We start from the raw sequence: 24,602 nt of genomic DNA on the forward strand, positions 1-24,602 counted from the left end.
GGGCCTGCAAAGCTGTGCTGTAACTGCTTGCAAGGGCCAGTGAGTGCCCTGAACTCCTGGAGCGATGTGCGTGTTGCCTCGGGGGATGTAATATACATCATCCCCTATATGGGTTGGGCTCATGTCAGAGCTGATTTTACACTGGTTTTTCCAGCACCGATCCAGGCTGGGATTTTCCTTTCCTTGCATAATGCCTTTCAGCAAGGAGCTGAGGCAAATTTTCAGGTATTTCCAGTTTTCCTGCTCGGTGGTGCCTCCAGGCCTCAATGCTGCAGGGTGTGGGCCCCAGGTTCTCTTCCTTCTGTACACGGGTTGGAGGGACACTCTCTCCAGGCACCACAGAAACCTGGGCTCCTCCTGGAGAAGCAAAACATACGGCATGTACCCGATCCCCCCTTCGCTGCCTGGGGAGCCTCAAGCTCTTAAAATCACACTTCCCACAGCTGCCTAGTGCTTGCCTCTCTTCTCCAGAGAGACCTAGGCACCACGGAGCCCAGCATCCTCCTCGGAACCAGCATGGGAATGGGGAAATGTCATCATCAACTAGGGGCCGCAAAGGGGTTTTTGGGGAGCTGAGGGCAAGTTCCGAGCTGGCCACAGGCAAAGGGCACGCTGGGCACCTGCTCATGGAAGGTTTCACCCCCAAAGCTCACAGCTGGGGCAGGAGGACAGGCCCGCTGGAGCAGGACACGGTCCCACATCATTGGTTTTCTGTGTCAGATGAAGACCTGCCCAGAGAACGAGAGGTCCCCATTTTTCTAGGGCAGACAAAGCTAGAGCAGCTTCAGCCTGGAGTCTGCTGTGAGGCCCTCTTTGGCTTCCTCTGTGTGCGCTGCTCCGATTTTGCTGGAAACATGGCAAGTGCAGGGTATTTCTGCTTCATAAGCCAAGAACACTGGGGTTCGCATTTTCAGGAAAGCCATCTGAATTTTCTATCACTGTCACTTGAAAAAGAATATCATTTAATATCTCCTTCCTCTTCCGAGCTGCAACCCTTGCGAAAAACAGCAGTGGTACTGCTTTCCTGGGCCTGGTCATCCTTTTCCCTATGCCATCCTTGTGTCTTCTTCCTCCCCAGCCCAGCCCTGCATCCTCCTGCTTACATAAAAACATCCCATACCTCTGGCCCCTCTCAGCTCCTGTGGTGGCTTTGCTGCCACTTTTGCTTGTCTCCAGAGCACGCTGCCCACCATGGCCTGGCTGAATTCTGGTTACCTTTTGCCCAACCCAAACTGAAAGCTGTTCGGGGGTTGTTTTGTGGATATGTAACATGGCAGCAGGTTTCTGAAGCTCAGTTCATAAGAAGCCATATTAAGGTTTTGTTTGACCTCTTGCAAAGCAGACAGCGAGGCTCTGATGGCCGTTGCTTACTTTAGCTCTGCTTTCTGCTTTCCTTTCATAGTAAGGTCCATCACTGTCATCTGGAGCTCCCAGACAGAGCAAGGTGGTGTCTATGATGTGGTTATAGGTAACGAGGGTCACAGGGGCATGGGTCAAGTGAGACCTTCAGTCCTAAATCATCTGAGTGGAAAAGCTTGGGATCTGAGTGTGGTTCAGACATTGAAAGGGTGGTGGCAGCACTCAGAACCAGCAACCCTGCCAGCTGCCAAGCCCCAAAGGTAGCCGCCTCAGAATGGCCAGTCTCTGAAAAATGAACGAACGACTGTCCTTTTAGTTTTGCTTCTGTTCTCAAACTGGAAGGAAAGGTTTAGCTTTCCCTTCTGACCAGGGCCACCACATAGAAATGTGGGATGCTGTGATCCTGGGGTGCTGTATTTCCTTCAAAACTTAAGTCCCAACAACTTGTGAAGTTTAAAAGATCCAGTGGCATTTTTGTGATGGTGACATGCTATATTCATTGCACTGGGCAAATTGACAAAGCACATGGTGATATCCCAGAGCATCGCAGCCCAGAGCAATGAGCACAGCCTGTCATCCAACAGAGACCAGCACAGGGAAGTCATGTAGTTGTGGCTGGATGAAACTGGGCTGAAACACAGCTGGTGCGAGCCACCCTTGAGGCACCACTGTGATCCTGCATCCTTGGTGCCGGTGCTGAACCGCCACCTCCACGTCAGACAGCTGCTGTCTTGTGCCCATCTGTTTGCTGAGCCAGGAAAGTGGGTAAGCACCCTCCCAGAATGAAAACCACTGTGCAAACACACACTCATGCCATTATCCTGCGGCTCACAAGTGTGTTTGAAATTGATTACAAATGAAGTCAGGGCAACAGATGCGGCAGGGGCCAGGGAAGCAACGATGGCGATACAGTCAAGAGGTGCAGGACTAGAGCTGCAGAAGCTGGACGACAGGAAGGAATCTGCCACTCTGGAGAAAATGAGCCTTATTGTGAGACCCTCAGCATCGCCTTGTCCATGATCCCAGCTGGCCAGGGAAAGGAAGGAGGTTTGTATGTCCTGAAGGTTGACGGCTTCGTGCTGATCTGGACTGAGGATAAATTCACTCTAAACTTGGGAGAGCCGCAAGCAGCTCCTTGGGAAAGAGAGAGCGGGGATCTCCTGCTGGCACGGTTCCAGCTGCGGGAGGTGCATCCCGGGGGCAGAGGAGCCAGAGGAACTATCCTCCCAGTTTTCCTGTTTTGCAGGTGGATTTTCACCCCACCATGAAGCCAAAGGTGGGTCAACCCCGGGGCTGCCCTGGGGTGCTCGGAGAGGAGCCGAGTCTCCCCGCGGGGTGTGGGGCTGGCCTGGCGAGGTGTGTGCTCTGTCCTGCCTGGACTAGGGGAAGGTGAGCAGGGTTTATCCTGCACTGTGCAGCGCTGTACAGTGAACAGGAGAATGCGAATGCACACAGACCTCCAGTGGCCCTCCCCAGTACTGCACGGCATTGTCGCTGCTGCCCCAGGGACAGGGACCTTGCCTGGGGCTCCTCTTCTGTCCCCCCACTGGAAAAGAGCTCATGTACAAAGTGAGGGGTCCTGTAGAAAAGCAAAGAGATATGGAAGACATTCTCTTATTGCTGCTTCAGCGGCCAGTGCCTCAAGCGTAAGGCTGGCTGAGGCTGCAGGCTGTGCTGCGGGTCTTGGAGAGGAGGACACATTGCACATGCAGTCAGGCTGTCCTGTGTCAGTGCAGAGCTGCCTTTCCTAGGCTCAGTCTAACTTTTGGGGCTCAGAGTCTGCAGCTCATGTAGAAGGGTGCTCATAGCTACAGGTCCTTGGAAATACAGATAAACCTGCAGAGTCATAACGTGGGTCTAGGATCTGCTGTGGGCTCAGCTCGGGTGCTCACAGCCCCCACTGGGTGTTGCAACATGGAGCTCAGGTGCAGGTGAGACACTCAGAGGTTTCATTTCCCAATCCTGACTGTATGCTTTCTTACAACAAGGGACCAACACTCAGAAATGCTTGATGGAAAACATATTGAAGGGCCAGAAAATGTCTGGCTTCAGGATTACTACAGTGCATTGCCAGGACAAGCACCACACATAACATGCTGCCTGCAGGAAATAGCATGGCATGGAAACACCTCTGCACCCCCTCCTTCCCTCCCTCACTCTTTGAGACACACAGGTTTTCCTACACCATCTTCCCTCCTGGTGTTCTCATCCAGACAGGCACAAAGCTTGAACTCATCAGCTTCACGTGATCACACCAAAACCCTTCTAACAACCAGCACTTCTTCACGTGCCTCTATTGTAAATACCTCCATAAGGAATGGTTACTCATTGACAAGGCAGTGCTCTACGTGCCAGTCTGCTGCTCCTGGGGGAAAAAAAAGATTGCAAAATAAATTGCTGGCTTTTGGTGATGATTTTCCAGGTTTAACAATGACCAGGAAATTAGGTTTGATGTTTTTTCCTTTTGTGACCTGTTTCCACCACATGGGAAAGCTGTTTTTTCTTCACGTAGCTCCTTAGCCCCAGTCTCCTGCATTATATGGCTTCTCTGACTGCCCCAGTGTCCATTACCTTCCCGTCATGCCCTCTGCAAGAGGCAGAGACATCTCAAAACTCAGGACAAATGTTTTACAGCCTGCCTCCAAAGGAGGTATCGTGTGTGGCTTCGACAAACAGATTTAAAAGGGAAAAGTCAAGAGCAGTGCTGAATGCAAAAGAGAAGAGGATTTGACTTCAAGGCTTAGCATCTAATTTCAGCATGTCCAAGTGAGAATTGAAGCCTGGTAAGAAAAGCCTCCTTCCTGCTGTCCCCCATCCACCCGCCAGTGCTCCCCAAGGAATTCCTGCCGACAGCTTCGAAATTCAATTTCTGTACTAGCAGCGGCACATTGGGCCTTGCGGTAATTGCTTTGCCAGATGACTGGCTGCTCGTCACTGCCAGGGCGCCGGGGGCTGGAGCGGCTGCCATACATTGTGGGGCTCCAAGAAGCCCCATACTTTTGGGCAGCACCCTGCTGCACTCAGCTGTGCCTTCATGAGCGGCACACCAGGCTTGGGGCTCAATGCCTTGCCCAGAAACAGGGGGGTTTTGCTGAGAGTTGGAGCTGGGGGTCTTGAATCAGCAGCACTGAGCCCACCACCTTCCCCATCCCATCCCATCCCATCCCATCCCACATCCACCTGGTTCTTGCTGTATCCCCCCAGCATGCGCTGGAGTGCCCAGCCTAGTGGGAAAGCTTTTTGGGGACCACAGGCTCCCTTGCTGCTGCTCACCCGCTGCTGCTCCCTGAATACCCCGTGCTATTTCCAGCACATCTCCAGAAAATAGCTCACTCCCCACAACATGACTGGCTCTCTGCAGCAGGGAGCGAGCTCAGCAATTTACCAGAGGGATTCTGATTCTTATTTTAGACTCCTATTTTAGCCTTCTTTTTCTTTTTAAATTTGTTAAGTTAATCCCTTTTACAGCTCTGGGAGAGAGGTGCTGCCAGTGCAGCATCACAGGGCCCACAGGAAGACACAGCTCTCTGCAAGCCACTTTCCTCACCTTGCTCCATGTGCCTCCTTTAAGTTGGACAATAAAAGATTCCCTGAGCTAAGCAGCTGCTTGCCTTTTTTTTTCTTGTGTGTGTGTGTGTATTTCACTTGCAAACATCACCATCTTTTCAACAACAGCAGAGAAGGTGAAATGGCAAATCTGGACTTTCGAAATGCATGGTGATGTAGCCAGGCCTGGAACTGAAGACTGCAGAGTCCTAACACAAATTGTAACTATGGGTTATATCCATTACCTTGCAATCTTCTCCATTGCAAATGACCCTTCCCAGGATCCCATTTTGCTGTGAGATCTCCTTTGTATCTGCCATGTGCCGAAACCTGGTCACCAGAAAATCCGTATAACATGCGCAGGTCATCTCAGTTTCAGCAGATGGGAAGAGAGTGATACACTGTGGTCATGTAAGTCTCTTTTCAGCTGCTTCAGTACATCAACATGCTGCTACAACCAACCCAGGCTACATCTGTTATTCCCGCAATGCCAACTATTTACCATCTTGACTCATGTTCTATTAGTTCCAGCTGTTCTGGCTGATGTGCTATTGACCTTTTCAGCTGGTTCAGCACTTGGTTATCAGGAGGTCACTGGATGCAACTTTGACACATGCTCAACGCTCACATGTATTTTGCTGGGGTGATGAGGGATTTCATCCACCTGTTTCAAGCAGGAGCACCTTGGAAGATCAGCTGGCCCCTGGTCACCAACATGAGGTCACTGCCACATCTGCAGGCTTTGAGCAGCATCAATAAATCAGTTTGGACCTGAAGTTTCAGCAAACTGCGTAATCTGGAAAGTGCAGCTCAGCAACTCATGCCCAGGCTCTTGGAAGCCACAGGTTCATATCGCAGCAGGACTGGGTCCTGACTTCAGCTTTTTTAGGCAGGAAGAGATGCCATAGTGATGCACGTGCTAAAAATACCTACTATATATCATGTAGCAGCTCTGCTCCCAGGGAATGCGTGGCCAGAGCTTGGGAAAGGGGAGAGGACAGAAAGGCAGGGTGAGGGACTGACCAACACACGTAACTGCAGTACAGGAGATGGGAAGTAAGCAGAGCATAAAATGTTGGAATGTTGTATTTCGTAGAGTGGCTTGCTCTTGTGAGCAGTGATTTCTCAAAGTAGCTTTATCTTTTAGTTTTACCCATCTATTTGCCCACGTTCAGCACCTAAAACAGCATCTATGGTTGAGATTGGGCCAGATTTCTCTCACCAACTAAGGAACAAGTATTCCCAAATTATTCCTGGTCAAAGTTAGTCTCTTCTGTCATTAAAACCTTCAGAGATAGGGAATCTATGTCTTTCTTTAGTAACCTAATCTCCAATTTTATTGTGTGGTGTTTACATTTCCTTTTACTTACTCCTCATGTCTAATCTGAGTCACTTTTGCTGGAGATTACTCCATTTACCTCTTGTCCTCTTCCCAGGAGGTAAGGGACAACAACAGACTCCCTCCTGCTTTACAGCAACCTTTTACATGTTGGAAGACTATTATGGCTTTTTAGCCTCCTTTTGTAGACGAAACAAGGCTAATTCCTTCAACTTTATCCACAAACTTTTTTTTCCAGCCATTTGTACTTAATTTAGAGCATAAGCCTTGGCTGCTGTGCTTAGGTCAAGACTGCGAGCAAAAAACTCTCTCTTCTCATCACTTCAGTTTCGCCAGAGAAATCATCAAAGCAGATGTGGCTATGTACATCATATGGCCTTTGTTAGTGTTGCTTGTGGTTGCAGCACCATGGGGAAGACAAGCCAGCCCTTCTGCAGGAGTTTGCTAGCTGAGAGTCAGCTGAAACTCAGAGGTTCAGCTCTTTGTTGCAACCATGGTGGTTTGCAGCACGTTTCTGCCTTGGTTTCCAGTGGCATTGCCACTGCTTGACTTCTCCAAGAGGCTTCCTGGGGTGGGCAGGGGACACAACCTGAGCCTTAGGCTCTGAGCATCCTTGTGCTTTTGGCTGCTTCTGGTGCTGTGGACAGGGTAGGAAGCGGAGCAGAATCTGTTCTGCAAGGCTCCTGCTTTGTCTTTTCTCGGTGCAAAAGCCCGTGCAATGCTCCTGGAGCAAGGCAGCCCGGGCTGGTTGTCCATCTTGCTGCAGGGACACCCAGCCCATGCTTTCTGCACCCTCACCTGGAACCCTCTGTGCTACAGCAGGTCTCTGAGAGATGTCGTGGGCTTTTAATAGCCTTGCCTGGATACCCTTCTCCTGTGTGAAAAAAAGTTATGCATGTGCAGGGAGAAGATGAAAATCATCTCTCCTTGGATTTTCCCCACAGGATTCCTTTCCTCTCTGTAGGTGGGAGCTTACATGACTGATGTGCCATCACAGGAGGCCACCTGGGCCAGATGTCCTGCACCTTCTGGGAAAGGAAGGGCTGGAGAAGGAGGAAAGGCAAGACAGCGCCCAGAGAGCACATCCATACCGTGGTGAGGTTTGGTTTCCTTATGGTTGGGTCTGCACTGAAGCGTCCTTAGGTCCCCAGTGCTGAGGATAAGTTTTGCAAACTTCTCTTCTGCTCTCTGTAATTCCCTGCTTGTCTCAGAGGCCCCAAAGAGGGGTCCATGTCCCGCACAGGGACCTCCCTCAGTGACTTGTGGAAAGCGTAAGGTTTGTAGGCTGGAGGGACACACTGGGAACAGCACGTTTAGCTGGTTTTGCTATCTCAGCAGGACTGATTGTGGGGAACAGCTGGTCCAGCCAGGACAGAAATGCGATAGCAAGATGCCAGATGAGTAAGACTAAACAGAGCAGCCCTGACTTGCCTCTCCCTTCCAGCAGATCAAACCAAAAATGACCCCAAGCAAGTCACCAAGGTGAGAGGCAAGCAAGAGCCAGTACCTTCATTTTAAAAAGGGACCTGACCCCACAAGAAAGGTCTTGTTCAAAGGACCCAACACCCTGGTTCTTTTGTGACCAGTCTTGATGCTCAGTGACTCCCAGGATTTTTGACTGGACTGCTAACAATGCTCATTTTTTTCTACCAGAGGCAATCCCTGTTGTAAAGTCTTATAAAACTTGCTGGGTCCAGGTCCTACGGTTCCTTGCAGGGACCCCTGCCTCCTCACCCTGGGGGAAGGATGGCCATTGCAGGGGATTGTCCCGGGGCTGCTGGTGCTTCTCACCCCAAGGTACTTTACAAACATCCTCCTCTCCTCCTGAGCCAGCCTTGGCTTGCTGTGTGGCAGAGGGTGAGCCATCAGCTGCCAAAACCTCCTGCCAGAGCTTCAGGACTGGAGTGAAAAGTGCTGGGGCAATAAGTGCTGGGGCCCTGCAAGAACTTTGAGCTGAATTTAGAGGTCTTATATTAAGTGTCTGGGTTAATTGTGGTGGTTAAGGTCAGGAGAACAATGAGATCCACTCACTAGACCCGACTGCCTTGGCGGTGGGGAGAAGCTCTGTAGGAAGGGGTATGAAGACAGTCATAATCTCACTCCCACAGTAATATTCAGGTACAGAAGAGTCTTCTCTTTGAGCAGCAGATGCAGACAACGTTGTGTTGTTACTTAAACATAGGCGGGTGATGCCATTTCGCAGCCTGCTTGGCATCCAGCTGCTCTGCACATAGAGGAATCTACCCCAGGCCCACTGTCACAGCCACCAGTCCTACATGGATGGTCCAATGCCCACAGAGGACCCCAAATAGTGCTGCATGCCTCTGCATGGGCAGCTGAATAGGGCCCCAGACCCTGGTGCAGGCAGGCAATGCCCAGTGGGGACAGCCACATCCAGACTGGAAGAGGCTGTCACTGCTGGGGACCCCAGCAGCTGCAGTTGCTTTGACTTGTTGACTGTTAATACCACTGTTTGGGTTAAAGAGCCAGTTGCTTAACTGGGCTTGGGGTAACCCTCGTTTTCAGTGTACACACTACAGCCTTCCCTGCAAAACAATGTCTGACTCCAAAGTGCTCTCAGCCAGAGCTGGGCGGAGTGCGGTTTTCTTTCCCTGTGAAACTTGTTAGGGTATCAAAGCAAAAAGAATAATAAATCTGTCACGAGTTGCAATGAAAAGCCGCAATCACAGAAGCATTTTTCAAGCTGTAAATCTGGAAGAAAGATTCCAGTGAGCACAACTGAGCTGTTTCACTTCCATTTCCATCACCCCACTCCAGTTGCAAAACAATACATGTTCGGCAATGTCAAACGATATTCAAAAAATGCTTTTCTGAGTTGCAAAATTACTTGAAGCCAACTTTTTCCAGCAGAACACATTGTTTTTAGCTCATCTGATCAATTTTTAATTTTCCCATGAATCTCGTTAGCCCAGCAGCAATCCAATAAACTCCAAGCTGTAGCTGGGCTCTGCCATTTCTACAAGAACTGAGGGAATAAATGTGGCATGTGGAGTGATTTATGCAAGTTCACTTGTGTTTCCCAGTTGCGGTTGCAGTTCCCCTGCAGCTCTGACACTCTCCAGGAATCTCTTTGCTTCTCGCCCTACTGCTGTGCTCCAGAATGGGCTGTCTGGGTCCCCGTCTGTGCTCCTGTCTTCCAGCCCACCCACGCCGTATCAACCTGTCACTGCGATGAGTATGGAAAACGGGGAGCCAGGGGCAGAGCTAAGAGGTGTGCGTGTGTGAGCCAACCTGCCTGCACAGCAGTGCTGGGCCAGCACCTCCACCAGCCTGCTCTGCCCACAGCAGCGAAAGGGGGAGAAACCAGAGGACAGCGAGGCTGGGGGAAGCAGTGGCAGAGAGGATTTTGGGGCTAGTGGCACTTGCAAATCTATTTCTGAAAAATATAGAATCGTAGAATAGTTTGGGTTGGAAGGGACCTTTAAAGCTCATCCAGTGCCCCCCCTGCCATGAGCAGGGACATCTTCACCAGCTCAGGTTGCTCAGAGCCCCGTCCAGCCCGGCCTGGGATGTCTCCAGGGATGGGGCATCCACCACCTCTCTGGGCAACCTGGGCCAGTGTTCCACCACCCTCAGTGTAAAACAGTTCTTCCTTATGTCTAGCCCGAATCTCTTCTCCTTCAGTTTAAAACCATCACCCCTTGTCCTGTTATAACACACCCTTCTAAAAAGTTTTTCCTCATCTTTCCTATAGACTCCTTTTAAGTATTTGGAGGGAGGATATCACCTCTGTGCGCGAGAAAATATCAGGCCAGGGAATGAGATGGAGGTGCTCATTTTGTTATTAGGTATCCAAAAGGATCATGGGTTTCTGGTGAGCTCTGAGACATGCAGGCTTCTCCTGGGTCTGAGATGTGAATTTAAGCACAAGATGTTCCTGGGGCAAGATAATATTTAGCATTATCTAACAGGGAATAGGGCAGAAGAAGGGAGAGGGGCTGCACATGTCAGTCAGGCTGTGTGTCATGCCGAGTCCCACAGTCACAGAGATAGTCCCAGATGAGGAGTCTCTCGGGGCGGACAGGCACGGCGATCGAGCTGAGGCAGCCAGAGATCAGCGATCCCAAGCAGATCCCTGCGAGGGGAGAAACAAAGGTATTCTGGCTGCTCCTTCCATCTCTAGTCACCATCAAGAGTATATTCAACATCTCAAGTTATGCCGTTTGTGGGCAGTCATCCGCCTTGAGAAGAAAGCCAAGTGGAGCTGAGATCCCAGCAGTACTTTTAAGTTCCTCCTGGATACTAAACTCTTTGGAGATGACAAATTCCCCAGACTGCATGAGCTGCATCTGTAAAACGCGTAACACCGCAGAGGCCTGTTCTCCCCTGCGGTGTCTCCAACCTCAGCAGGAACATGTAGCTCTGGTGTGGTCTTGTGGGACCCAGCATTTCTGTGGGCTCCTCTCCAACAAATCAGTAGCTGTTGGCTCTTCCAGATGGCTTTCAGTTTGTGTGTGTTTCTCCCCGAGGTTTGGCCAAGGATGTCTGTAAAGCTCCCCATAATTTTCTGTGCTGGCCGAGGGATGGGGTGATGGCCTCAAGGGTTAACAGCCACCACCAGCTGTGGCTTCTGAGCAGGGACAGAGAGGCCCCAGGCACCCTGCCAGGAGGTAATGCTGTTTGAGCACTGCTGGCAAATACTTCAAACCCCTCGGCTAATTTCGGATGTTCTGTTTGTGACACAGAGAGCTGCTTTCCCATCTAGGAGAGAGCTCTTCCCTGGGACTGGGAAGGGAAGAGACTATTTATTAATATAACATTGTCAAGAGTGGTCTTTAATTTCAGCACATCTCTCTTTCTGAAAGCCCCAGTCGAAGTGGTTTCCTTCATACAACACTTTTCCTCTAAGGACCCCTGACATTGCTGCAGAAGAGGCTGGTGCAAAACCCTGGCGACACATTGCAGGATGACCACTCACTTTCCAGGAGTTTGAAAGAATGAAAAATGCAGAATGTTAAAATCAGAGAGAAAATTTTGGGCAAAGTCATGCTTACTTTCTATGCTTTGCACAAGGCAAAAGATTCCTCCATGTTGGCAAAGTCTGATACGACTTTTTATCTACAATAAAAATAGCTACATCTATATCTGTAATAGACACAACCTTTTCTTTGAGCTGGTTAAGAGAGTTTTAGCTGGGTCAGACTTTGGACCCAGTGTGTCAGGAGCAAAGCGTCCTGCTGAGCTGTAAGGTCCGGATAATGAAAGAGGAGCGTGCTTGTCTCCAACCAGAGATGCCATTTGTTTTAGTGCTCCCTGATTTAGAAACTGCCAGATTGCTCCTCAACGTGACGAGACCCACCCAAGCCCACTTTGGTGCTCCCTTGTGGAGACACTCTCTCTTCTACTGCCATAGAAGACCAAACATGGAAACCATTCTATCCAGGGAGGCTGGATTTCCCCACGTCTGGCCAGGGCACTGCTGCCTTAGTGGGAGGGGAGACCTTTTATCAGCGAGGGGCTTCCCTGGAGGATGGTGCTGACAGATGTAGCAATGAGATCATGAAAGATGGAGCAGCATCAGATGACCAGCTCACAGTCTCTCTCTGTCCTGGACACGTGTCTATACAAGCCTGTACCTTGTATCACACTGGCTCTGCAGCCTGTTGAGAACATGAGGTACATGTGGCCTGCAGACAACACTTGCCAAGGCTGAAACACTGTCCTCTAGCCCTGCCACGGTCTATCACCCACCTTCTCCAGTGACAGTCATTGCAATGATCAAGGCTACTGGGTGCTATTTATGAAGTTTGGGGCAGTGATTGCTCCCTCTCCATTTTCAGCTATACACTGAAGTGTTATTCCTGGCTGCCTGGTTCCCTGGGGAAAGCGATATACGCTGGTGAGGGTATCACCATCAAGGCCATGCCTCTTCTGGGGAAGCTATGGGGAGATGCCTCCATTCCCTTGCTTTTTCTGTCTATATAGGTAAATGTGTGACCACATCTTCCAGACTGTCCCTGCTGTAGATCCTGTAAATGTGGTCTCAGCGTCGGCTCTGGGATTTTTATACCCTAACCCACTCCATGCTCCTGGACAAAATTCAGAACAGCTCTGCAGGATGTGGGTGAAGACTCCTTGCTGGCCAAAGCCTCTCCAGACCTAGTTCTGTTGGCTTTAGAGATGGAGAGAGCTTTGTGCAGGGGCGGAGAGGGCAGCGAGGATTCTGCCATACAGAGGCTGTCGCTGCTGGGACAGCGGTGAAGGAGGAGTTAGTGCCACCAGTTGACAGCAACCCCCAGGGTTTGGCATCATGTCCTCCCTAATCCTGTGTCACCCACATAGGACTTCATAAGACTTGGGCTTGGGGCATTGTCACGGTCCATTCGGTGGACTCATGATAGTTCGTTTACCTTGATCTCGAAGTGCAAAATTAAGGTGACGAAAACGCCAAGGGGGTATAATTCAATCAAACAGCGTAACTCTATTATTTTGCCCATAAAGCGGCATGCGATAGAGAAAGTGGAGAAAAGGGAAAGAAAAAAAAAGGGAAGAAAGAGGATTATAGCTACCACCACGGGTCCAAAGGCATCCTTATGGTCCCAGGTCCCGAACAGCATCCTGCCAGTCCTCCGACATGATCCATGATCCTTTGGTGGGGAGATCTCTCTGAGGTTTGGTTAGGAACCGTCTTTTATGCCAGGCAACAGCACCTCACACCTGCTCTCTCCCATGGATCGAGGCCAATCTCCACCCTCAATTCACAATCCAGACTTAACTGCGCAGGCCCAAAAAGTCCCCGCTTTGCTTGCCAAAACTTGTCTGCGCCTGCGCCGCCTTGCATTCAGGGGTCTCTTCCTTGTCCACTGAGTGACCTCAAGACCCTCTGAGAGCCTCTGCACATGCTCCTCTTCATTGGCCTTAGTAACAGGGACCAGGTGGGGCAAGTTTGGCTGAAGCAGCAGGTGAAATCCATCTTCTGGACAGCAGCTATATGGCTTTATCTCGATTGTTACTTGTAGTCCCAGGTCAGAGACTCTGTACCACGCAGTTCTTTCTCTTAGGGCATTTGTTTCATAGTATCTCTCCAAGTTCCTGATGGTGATGTTTGAGGCAAATACTGTTCTTCAGACCAACTCTTACAGGCATGTCTCTTCCTCCACAACAGTTAAAAAGGCCTCAGGTCTGTATGAATAAAGCTGCTTATTCTCACCGCCCCAAAAATGAGAAATGCCACATGCTTTCAGGCTGTGCTGCAGGTTAGCCTCATGGCTCAGGGGACGTGCCATTGAAGATCAGGTCTCTACTGGGCTTAAGAGACACCAAGAAACTCTCAGCATCACTGCTGATGATCCGAGTGGAAAAGCAGAAATGGAACACAATCCCCGTCTTGAACCTAGCAAATCCAGGCACCAAAAATACAGTGACATCCACATCAACACAGCAAGCCTCTGGCACAGATAAAAATCTCCTCAGTCCCCTATTTTGCCCTGACACTGTCTGCTCATTATGGCTGCAAAAGCCTGCAGGAGCGTAGGGACATGCCCTCCAGGCCATCCATGCCGGGGTCACGCAGCAGCTGATGTTACTGCCACAACCAAGGATCCCCCGTGGCTTCCTGGAGTCTCCATCGAACTGCTCCGATGCTACAGCACAGATGTTCCCCTGCACGGTGGATATGTCAGGATTTCTGGACATCTGCTGACCCAGTAAGAGCGGCTGTCCCAGTTGGGCTGCCCGACATCCGTAAATTATGGTCAAATCTACAAATACCACTGTGGCAGAGACAGAGAGCATGTCCCCAGAAACACAGAGATCTGGCTGCTCTTTCCTTGCTGGTGACGTTTTGCGAACACGTAGCAAGTGCTTTCAGACATTGGCTCTAATATATCTCCCTTATAAATCCACCTCAGCTTAACAGACCCACTGCAGAAAAAGTGGGAGTTTTTCCTTTAGTTTATAAATGCAGTTGGGTTCGTAAGTTTGGCTCAAATGTTGGCATCAAGACTTCCACATGGTTGTGAAGGGCAGGGGCAGAGAGGATGGGGAAAGAAACCAAGGATAGAGAAGAGAGGTATTTGTTTTTAAAAGAGGCATCAAAATCCAGAAAAAAAAGAAAATTAAAAAATGGGGAGAAATGAGTGAGAGAAGAAGAAAGAGCAGGGAATGAAAGAGGGTCATTTGGAAAAGCAGGGGATATGTTTATTGTGCAGTGGTTGCTTGCCTGTTCCAGCCTAACATTCAGTCATTTCCCTTAGTCCCCATAGACAGAGAGCTGACATCCCTCTAACTTCTAACCACATATGTGCAAATAAAACCCACAGCAAACTGAATCACCCTGAGAAGAAACACAGGAGATTAAATTGCAAGCTAATTGGCTTGAGATGCTTTCAGAGGAATGAAAGTTTCGGCAGGAGGCAATTTCTCCAGAGATTATGGCCCTGTCAAACCCTCCCCTTCCCCTTCTTCATGAACCAACCTCATTCCTGCTCTGCCGAAAAGGCTGTGCTCTGTATTTCAGCTGGTTGGAGGTTTCCATCACTGGGCAGGTCTCCAAAGGACTGTGAGACCTGCTTCTAACCATGCATTAAAACTGGCATTTCTCTGTTGTGTTCAGTATGGGAACACCACGCCTGGGCTTCTTTGGAGCCCCCATTGTGTAGCACATTTCTAGGACCATGGTCCGGGGCCTCCTGCACTTCTAGAAGGGGAGGCTGGGGAAGCTGGGCTTGATTAATCTGGCAAAAGGGAGATAAGAGAGAAATGGAGAAGTTGCCTACAACTCCTTGATGGGAAATCATAAGCATGATGGAGCCAAACTCTCCTCAGGAGCACAGAGCAGTGCAAGAGAGGGCAACGGCCACAGTCTGCAGCTTGGGAGGGACAGCGGGGAAAACATAATTTCATGAGGAACGTGGCAGAGCAGTGGAACAGGTTGTAGAGAGGCTGCTTCAGCCTTTGTCTTTGGAGGTTTTCAAAATTTGGCCAGCAAAGCCACATCTGACCTTATCTAGAGTTGGCAGTAGTCTGGCTTCAAGCAGGAGGTTGAGCAAGAGGCCTCCAGAGATCCCTTCCAACCATCGGGACTATGATTCTGGGGCTATTTCCACTCAATTTCAGTATTTATGCTTGAAAGTTTGTTTGGTTCGGTCTTGCTGTGCAAAGTGCCCAAAATGATGCTTCTTGCTCTTAGCAAACTGCAGCATTTTATTATTTCAGCTCCAGAAACTCTCTTGCTATGATTATTTTCCTTTTAAAAAGACATCCTTAGATTGTAGCAGATGGGACTTCTGGCAGGTTATTGAATCTCATCTACCCTTAGCATCTTACTAGAACACATTTTTCATTGTCAAAACTGTCCAATTAGTATATTCTGGAGACAGCTAAGAGCACGAATTGGATCTGAGGTTGAGTATTATGCAGTTAGGCTATTGGGTGGAGTATTTTATTTTAATTTTGGGATTGTTTTCTCTTTGCTAACAAAATATTCAACCTTTAATGCCACATAGTCAAACAACAGTTAAAGAGCTGAATGACTGGTGGTTCCAATTCTGCAAGAACATTAGGAAACCCATAACATTTATAAGGTGCTGAAAGCTAACACATGATTTTTTAAATCTGTGATTTAAATTGAGCTTGATATATAATCCCTGAGATACCAGAGCATCAAGGTTGGATAAAGTTTCCCCTTAATGTACTTAAGCAAGCAAAATTAAAACAGTTGAGGTCAGTGAGTTTAATAAAAATTATTTCATACTAAAGCAATTTACTTCTGACTCATAACAATCTTCTCCTTTTGTTAGTCTCAAAACTAAATAGCGGAAAAGCTCTGTTTTTATGGAACAGAAGATCAGCTCTTTTTTTCTTTGGATGCTCTCAAGCTGAGCTGAGCAAAATCTGATTTAATCAGATTTAAGCTTAAGTCATACATTTCCTGCAGGAATCCCACAGCAGTACTCTATTTTTTCAGGTGCAGAAAAGATTTTTTTAAATTTTATTTTATGTGATTATTCACTCTGCTGACATTTAAGGAAATGATGTTCAGTTTCCTCATTGTGTATAAAACTTTTCTCTTTCCAGCAAATGTTACCTACATTTTTCCAAATCCTCCACCAGGCAGGGTGGAGGCTTCATACCTTGTTGGTCAATACTTTTTTGGCTGCAAGGAGGTGGGGAATGCAATTCAATTTCCGATCTTTGAAATGTTCTCCTTCAGATTAACAATTTTGATCCTGTTATAATAGTTCAAACAGAACATAAGCAGAACATTTTTTTTTTTTTTTATGACCATCAGAAAACTTCCCAGAAAAAGTCCTACCAAAAATACAGGTATTTTGCAAAATCAACAAACTGAGGGTATCTCCCAGTCAGCAGCAGTGTTTCACAAAGGCAAGGCAGCTGGAAAAGTAATATAACTAAATGCCAGAATTTAACGAAAAGCTGTCAAACCTCGGTAAAGGGTGAAGAAAGGAGGAGGTCACATTGCACAGGGCACTTCCCTGAACTCTGCTGGTAACAATTTGCTCTTTTCCAGGGTTTCTACCTGGTATGAACAGTGACATTGTTGATTTGAATGTCGCTCCTCTTTTTCAAACAAACTGTTATATTATATTACCTTTTGCTGTCAGGTTTGTTGTTTTGGCAACTTTTAATGGTATTTACACAACATCACTGTTGTTTTGACTCTGGAACAAGAGCTTTGCGAGAAAAACCATTGACCTCAGCGAGCCCTTGGCTTTCACCCAGGAAACACGTTTGTGGTGTTTTCTTCCTAAGAAGGCAAAATGGTTAAACGAGACCTCCCCAAGATCTGGCTGGTTTCCTGATCACTGCCTGAAGGGTTAAAGCTTTCTCAATGCAGCTGCCTCTGGAGAGGTACCTCTATGTGTATGACTGTCATATATCCTGTCATATATCCCGGTTGAAGGTGTTTCTCTGTAAACTGCCAATCGCTTGCTTACAAGCTGGGAATTGATTTCTTGACAGTGGTATTTCTTCAGAGTCTTCACTGTGTATAACAGATCCCTTCAGAGTCTTTTGATGCCCTTAAGGATTACAGGTAGTGACTGAAATACGCTATTACCCTCTCCTTAAATTTTTTACTACTGGGAATTCTGTGATTTCCTTCTGAGAGCCAGAGATTTTAGTCCACGCTCTGCAACTCCTGCTCTATTCATTGCATGGTGACTGTGCTACAGAAAACAAAACTGTATATTTATTTCTGCCCGAAGTACTTTGTATATAATTAATACGTGCATATATTTCAGCCAGGAGTAGATAAATAAGAAAAAAAAAAAGTCTATGGTGAAATTCCCATTGCCTGCCCGAAGGACCCTGAGAGATCCTGTCCAGATGTACTTACAATTGCTGTATTTTCCTTACATAATAAATAGTGCTGGAACATGTATGACTGAGAGCCCAGGAGCATGGATGAAGGATGCAAGTGCAGTAAAGAATCAGGGCTGTAGGGAGAAAAGGACATGGTCATGGATCTTACAAGGAAAGGGAGGCATACAGGATTCACTTACTCCCTGTGCTCTCTTCTGTCTGCCAGTTTTATGGTGATAATAAAATCAAGTGAAAAGAGAAGTCCAGGCATGATGATGTTAATACAGGCAAAACGGCAGGTAAAAAGGAGAGCAAAAGCCAGAGACAGCAGTCAGACATGCCCTGAGAGACACTGAATTCATCCAGCTGACTTTGAAGTGAAGGCTTTGAGGGTCTTCAGCTCTTTTTAAGAGACATCTTGCAAAGTGAAGTTTCAGAAGGCTCAAACACATTTGGCAAAACAAACGTGGCTCATGGCTTGCTGAGGACAGGGCACTGACTTGATCAGGTTTTGCTCCTGTGAGGTTTGGGACATTTCACCAGGGACCTACTTCTGTGGAAGCAATGAAATTTCAACCACAGTAAATGGGACATTATCAGTAGAGAATTGACACGGTGACAATAAAGGAGACAAACTAAAGTGGTGGAATAAGGCTCAGGAGGGGGCTTGGGATGATTATGCAAAATTGCAGATGCCAGTCACTGCAAATGGAAGATTCCGAGCAAAGGGAAGGGCCTGGTTTTTGCCAGCCCTGCTCGGTCACCCACCCAGGCTGCACAATGACCCTTTGCAATGGGATCAGAGCACGTGCAAGGAAATGGGAGTTGGAAGGGACCTCTGGAGGCCTCTTGCCCAACTTCATGCTGGAAGCCTTCTACTGCCAACTCTAGATGCTGGGGACAACCCACCTCCAGCTGCCTATCCAGCATGGCCCAGATCTCCTGTAGCGCCTGTGTGGTACCTACCAACATAGCCATACCATAACGCACATAACCACATACCTGTGGCCATCTCCAGTGGCACCAAGCCCACATTCAAGTAACTGAATTATGCCTGTCAGGTGGGATGCATAACTGGTATGACAGGATACATAAGGGCTGTCTCCAAGGCTGGGGGTCTGGAGCAGTCACTTCAGAGTTCGACATGAAGACCTAGAGACTAAAATAAGTGTGTGCCTTAAAATACAGACCTCAGCGGCCTTCCCCTGCTCCCTCCCAAGATGCAGTGAAGCAGCAGCCAGACCACCCCCAAGAAAAGCAGGTTAATATAAACCACACATCACTTCTGCAACTGGAAACCATTTGGCCAAGAAAACACAAAAATGATGACAGATGTGCTAACCAGCAAACTTCCTGTGAGCAATAATCTTTCTCCTTCTCCCAGGCTCTACCTTTTCCGCTTGGATCCCTTCAAAGGGTTAATGAAACCGCAGAGCAGAGAGGACTCCACCAGCTCTCAAAAGGCTTTTGATAAAGTCCTGCACAAGAGGCTATTGAGAAACTTGGCAATCCAGGGGTGAAAGGTAAAGTCCTGTCATGGATTAAAAACTGGAGAAGAGATAAGGAGCAAAGGGTAGAAACAAATGCCCAATTCTTAGTGTGGAAAGAGATTAATCATGGGTAGCTGCAAGGACAGGATTACAGAGTGGTGCCATGTTTACTTACTGCTGGCCAGCCAGGAGGTAAAATGCACTGTTGGCTCCAAATGTTCAGGACAGCCAAGACTAAGGAAGTTTAATACAAACCCAAGGAAAATCTAACTTAAGAGTTCAGTCCTGCCAGGGATTAGTATTGTTCATCATGTCTTGAGAGGCATGAAGAGAGTAAAAAGGCAAGTTGGCATGAGAGGGAAAGATTTGACTGAGGCAGGCAAATACAGGCTGATGCTGAGAAGACAGAACAAACACTAATTAGCCCATTGTCATGGGCAGCATAATTAATACACCAGAATTAAAAAGTTTAAAAAGTGAAAACAGGAAAAGGAAAGTCCGGAGGGCACCACATGGCACTGCACTTTCATGAACTACAGAACCACCCGTGTAACCTGATGCACACCAACGGATAGGAGCAAGGCAAGTCTGACACCTTTAAGTGAATATGGTGAATACAAACAGCCTGCACCGTTGTACATAAACTACAAGAGCTCTCCATCCTCCTGCTCCCTGCTACAAGAAGAATAATCACTGTCTGGACTCAGAAGAGGTACTAATGCAGTTACAGTTTTCTTCTGGAAACCTTTCTCACTGGGGAAAAGTTCTGTAGAGATCCTTTCTTTTTCTGATGTTGGATAAAAATGAGAGTAAATTCAATTCTACACAGGGATTTAAGGACACTTGGCATATGTTAGCAGCTAAAATTCCGTGGCTGCCCTCATATCATACCTAATAAACCTTATTGTCTCTATTCAACATGGAGCGTTACTACAGTCAGTATTAGCCTTGGAGGTGATTTACTTTACTTAAACATCTTTATTTGGTGTGGAATGACACATCCACAATTGTCTCTCTTTTCCATCTCTCAGCAGAGGAGATCTTGCTGAACATTGGAGTCTATCTTTTAAAAGGTCAAAGCCTCTTCGTTGAGTCCCTCCTCTAGTGATTAGTGGCAGAGACATAAATAGTTCCCAAAACTCCTGAGTCGCACAGTTATATTCAAGCACAAGAGTCCATAAGGGTCTTTGAAGATGCCAAGTGGAGCTTGTTCTTTGGACATTCTTGAAATGTCTTGGCCAGGTAAGAAAATACAATCTCAAGTACAGAGCCATCCTTGGCAGGATGAAAAAAGGATGTGGAAAAGAACATGCTCTGGCTAAATACATCAGATGTAAAGGGAAACTAAATAGTCAGGACTTGTTTGTTGTGATGAAAGGTGAAGGGAATTTCAACCTACATTTAATCTACATATGATCTCTCTAGGATTCACTGTTACACAATGCTGTCTCAGGAGCACATGTTATTTCTCCTGCCCTTCCTTCAGTTTTGTTTCTCCTCACTTGTGATTCTTTTGAAAGGGTATACAGAAAGGGAATGGAGCAAAATGGACACAGCAATCAAAAAACAGATCATAAAAAAAAAAAGTTCATCTCCGGCTGCCACAAAATTGTTTGGAAAGATCATGGAGTCCCTCGGTGACAGCATTGCAAGTTAATTAGGGGCACAAAGTCAGGTAATTAGGTGAATGCAAAGAGGCAAAAATTGAGAGTTTCCCTGTTGTAAGAAATCTCAGACAAATTGTTTGCCTCTTGGGTCAGCTGGATTTCTTCCTGTATTAAAGCCTTCCAGCAGTTTGTATTATGCATGTTGCAGAAATTTGATAAATAGCAATGATACTTACTCATGTAGCATCAATATAGTGTTCTGAAGATTAATCTGGTGTTGTCAGAGGACCTGGGCTTGCTTTCTGCCACATACATCAGGAACCTTCCTGTCATTCCTGTGTGACAAGGGGATGGTGAAAATGTCCTCTGCAAATGGCTGAGACTTACCCTGAAGTGGAGAGATTAATTCAGTACGTTGGGTACAATAACCACCAGAGGTTCCACTTTATCATCAGCATCAGCAAGTGGAGATTTTCTTTAACACAGTCTCTCTCTGCTCTCTCCAAGGTCAATTGGAAAACTGTTGAATTAGAGGAGAATGAAGTTAAGTCAGAACCTAAGGCTGCTGATCATGTCGTCTTCCTCCCCTGTCTTCACCTACTCTCCAACATGCTCATATAATAGAGCTGAATAATTACAGCCTGGGGTCCACATGGGCATCCTGATGAGCAGGATCAGTGTGCATAAAACTGGCTGGTGAACTGGATCACCCAAAGGTGCAGCCAGAAAAGTTCAAACATGAGCTGAATATGAATGGGCATCACCAGACACCCGCTGTCTCATTCTTATCAGAAATAATTCAAGTGACAGATTTAGTAACTCACTAACTAATGAGCTCAAGATGAGCAGCTAAAGTCTGAGCTCATCCTGTTTAACTCAAGGCACTGAACTGTGGTCTTAAGAGTCTTTGGCTCCCTTCCTAGTCAAAGAAGAGGATGGCACTGCCTCATGGTAATGGAATAATCAAAAGAAAACATGCCAGAAGTGTCCACCCCCTTGTCCAAAGCCAGGATGAAAACCACCTAATGCATTTCTGACAGCTGGTTCTCAAACCCAGTCCTAAAATTCTCCAGTGATGGAGGTTTCATCTTCAGATGCTCTGCTCCCATTTTTAGAAAGAAAGTTGTTTTCATACATCCGATCTAAATCTCTCCAAGACCCACCCACGATATCCTGCCCAACAGCTGGGGGACAGATTCTTCAATCCAGGAACCAAAGCAGTGTTTGTGGTATCACCACCCACTCCATGCTACCACCATGCACCTGGGCTTTCAGAGCCATGGCAGATAAGCACGATTGCATCTTGTTGGAGCACTTGCTCTCTCCCCACTGTCTCCTCCAAAAACAAGCGCTCCAGGTCTTGGTGGGGTGGGGTATGTGCCTCCACAACTGCAGGTCCTGGGCTGGCATGCTTTACCTGACCTTCCTTGTAGCTGGAGACAGGGCACCCTGCTCTGGCTGGTGCATGGGCCAGGGCAAGCAGCTGCTGAAGGCAACACCTTTGGCCATCCCAAGAATTCCCAGTGCTCACTTGCTGTGGGCTATGTGGGGACTCTGGCAAGTCTCTGTGTGATGTGGAATCACCCAGAGCTGGACACCAATGGTGACGGTGTGGTCTGGCCTGTGCAGCTGAAGTAGCACAGCACGAGCATCCTTGGAAACGCTGCCAAACGCATGGTTCTCCTACCCTAGCCTGTGCAGGGCTACCTGCCTGGACTCTGTCCAAGCTTGCCATGTCATTTGATCAGCATGGGACCGGTCAGGTGGGGTTCACCAGATGCAAGCAGTTGATTTTTTAAAAAATATTATGTTTGCACATAGAAATCCAACTTTGCCATCTCAGGGAGCAGCAAGAGCAGGGCTGCCACATGAGGGGCACAGAGCAACCACAAACTATGCAAGGACTTAATTCACCAGGCCGAGGTTGGCAAGAGAGAGAGGTCCCATTGACAGCTCAGTGACCACTGATGTCCAATGGCAAGGTAATGGTCCGAGGTCCGAGGTCCTCCCAGGAATAATTATTGTTATAGTTACTATGCTTCATTCAAGTAGGAAAAAAGTTATATGCTTAGGAAAAGTACTTACTTATTTACAATTCTAAAAGTCACATTTTGCTTTCAAGCAATACTCATAATGGTTTCTAAAATATCAGTTTCACTTTTGCATATTTCTGTATTTGGCAAAGAGTTTCAGATTTCTTGAACATGCCTGTTTTGCTCAGTGTTTGCACCACGGCCTAGTATGAGTCTCTGGCAGAGAGCACTTTATCATTCCTTAGCCAACAAAACAACTACTAGTAATGCATAAACAGTGGTAGAAATAATGAATATCTGAATATCTTCTTTAGGCATCACATTTACTTGTTCTCCTTATGCTCTGCATAAATTTCAAAGCCAGCTTTCAGCTAGACAACCACATCCATGCTTTTTGCCGTGCATGTGAGGAGGATGAGAAACAGCAGGTACAAGTTGAAATAAGAGAGGTTCAGACCAGACAAAAGGGAAAATTATTTAATCATGAGGACAGCATAGGAACAGATTGACCTCAAAGCTGGCCTTGCTTGGAGCAGGAGGTTGTACTAGAGACCTCCTGAATGTCCTTTTCAGCCCAAATTATCCTCAATCCTGAATGCATTCAACTCATCTCACAGGGACAATTCCTGCTCCACCAGCTTTGTGAGATGACTCAGCCTGTGGAGCTGAGCAGGCCTTTGGTCTTCTCCAAACTCTCCAGAGCCTCCTTGGCAAATGATAGCCAGAAGACCCTGACCCCTGCACCAAAAAGTCTTCCCAGAACACGACTGGGAATCTGCAGCTCTGATCCACCTTAGTACATCCATGGGAGAGCACTTTCAGAGCTCAGAGTTCATGACACAGCTGCTCTAAAAAGATATTTATGTCTAATATATATGGACTGGATTATGTTCTGGAGGTGCCTAATTTCCTATTGAATAAATATAACAAGAGAAAAGACTATTTTAGGGAGAACTGGCCTCCCCTCATAGGTCTTCTGAAGTACCAAACTCAACTGATTGCAAAGAGAAATTCAGTGTTAGATGGATTGGATTTGCTCTCCAAGGCCAAGTGTCTAAAACCTCATTGAGGCACTGACTACATTGTGCAGTGATCAATTATTGTCTATTCTAGAGGAAAGGATAATGTGAGAGACAGTGAAGTAGAGAAAACAGAGCTGATGACCCTAGCACTATGCTGCACGGATCCACTTTGGTGCGTGAAACATCCAGGGACATAGTTCCAACAAGAATAATGCAAAAACCATTCTGAATCATTCCACCAACACCACAAATAGCATTTACACAAATCTGTCACTGCAGAAACGGGGACAAAATGAGCCTCCTATTCTTTCTCAATCAACACAATAAAGTTAGATCTCAGTAGGGCCATTTTGCATAGTGAACCAATTAATCAGTCCAGGCACCAGATCAGACAAATGATTTCACTCCTGTGAGGAGCTGTCAGCACACTACAATGATGAAACCTTCTGAGTATGTATGGAACTAACTGGGAAAGAAAGTGGTACCTGACCAGAGTATGTTTTCCGCTCAATAACGCCTGCCTGAATTCAGCCTCTTCAGCCATGCCAGACCTCAAGAAGCCTGGAAAATACATTAGGAGGAAGAATAAGTCTGCCTGGTGCAAACTGAAATGGCCAACACTCTGTAGTGAGTGGCACTGAAACACAGAGTAGCTCACCCAGTCATCATTCATGCCACTGGTCTCTCAGGCTTCAGAAATGGTTTCTGAAAAGCTCCCCAATTATCGTGCCATCTTGATTTCTTGTTCTTGGGCAGAATAACAGAGAACAACACAGTCACCAGACTTGCAATACAAAACATCAGCCAACACTTGTGCAATTCTCAACAAAGGTGTAGACCATGGCACAGCAGGACTCATGCTTGTACTGAAGGACAGTCTCAGTATAAATATATGGATGATGATTATCCATAATTTAAAC

The sequence above is a fragment of the Caloenas nicobarica genome, chromosome 4 (assembly GCF_036013445.1).
Source record: "Caloenas nicobarica isolate bCalNic1 chromosome 4, bCalNic1.hap1, whole genome shotgun sequence".
NCBI lineage: Eukaryota > Metazoa > Chordata > Aves > Columbiformes > Columbidae > Caloenas > Caloenas nicobarica.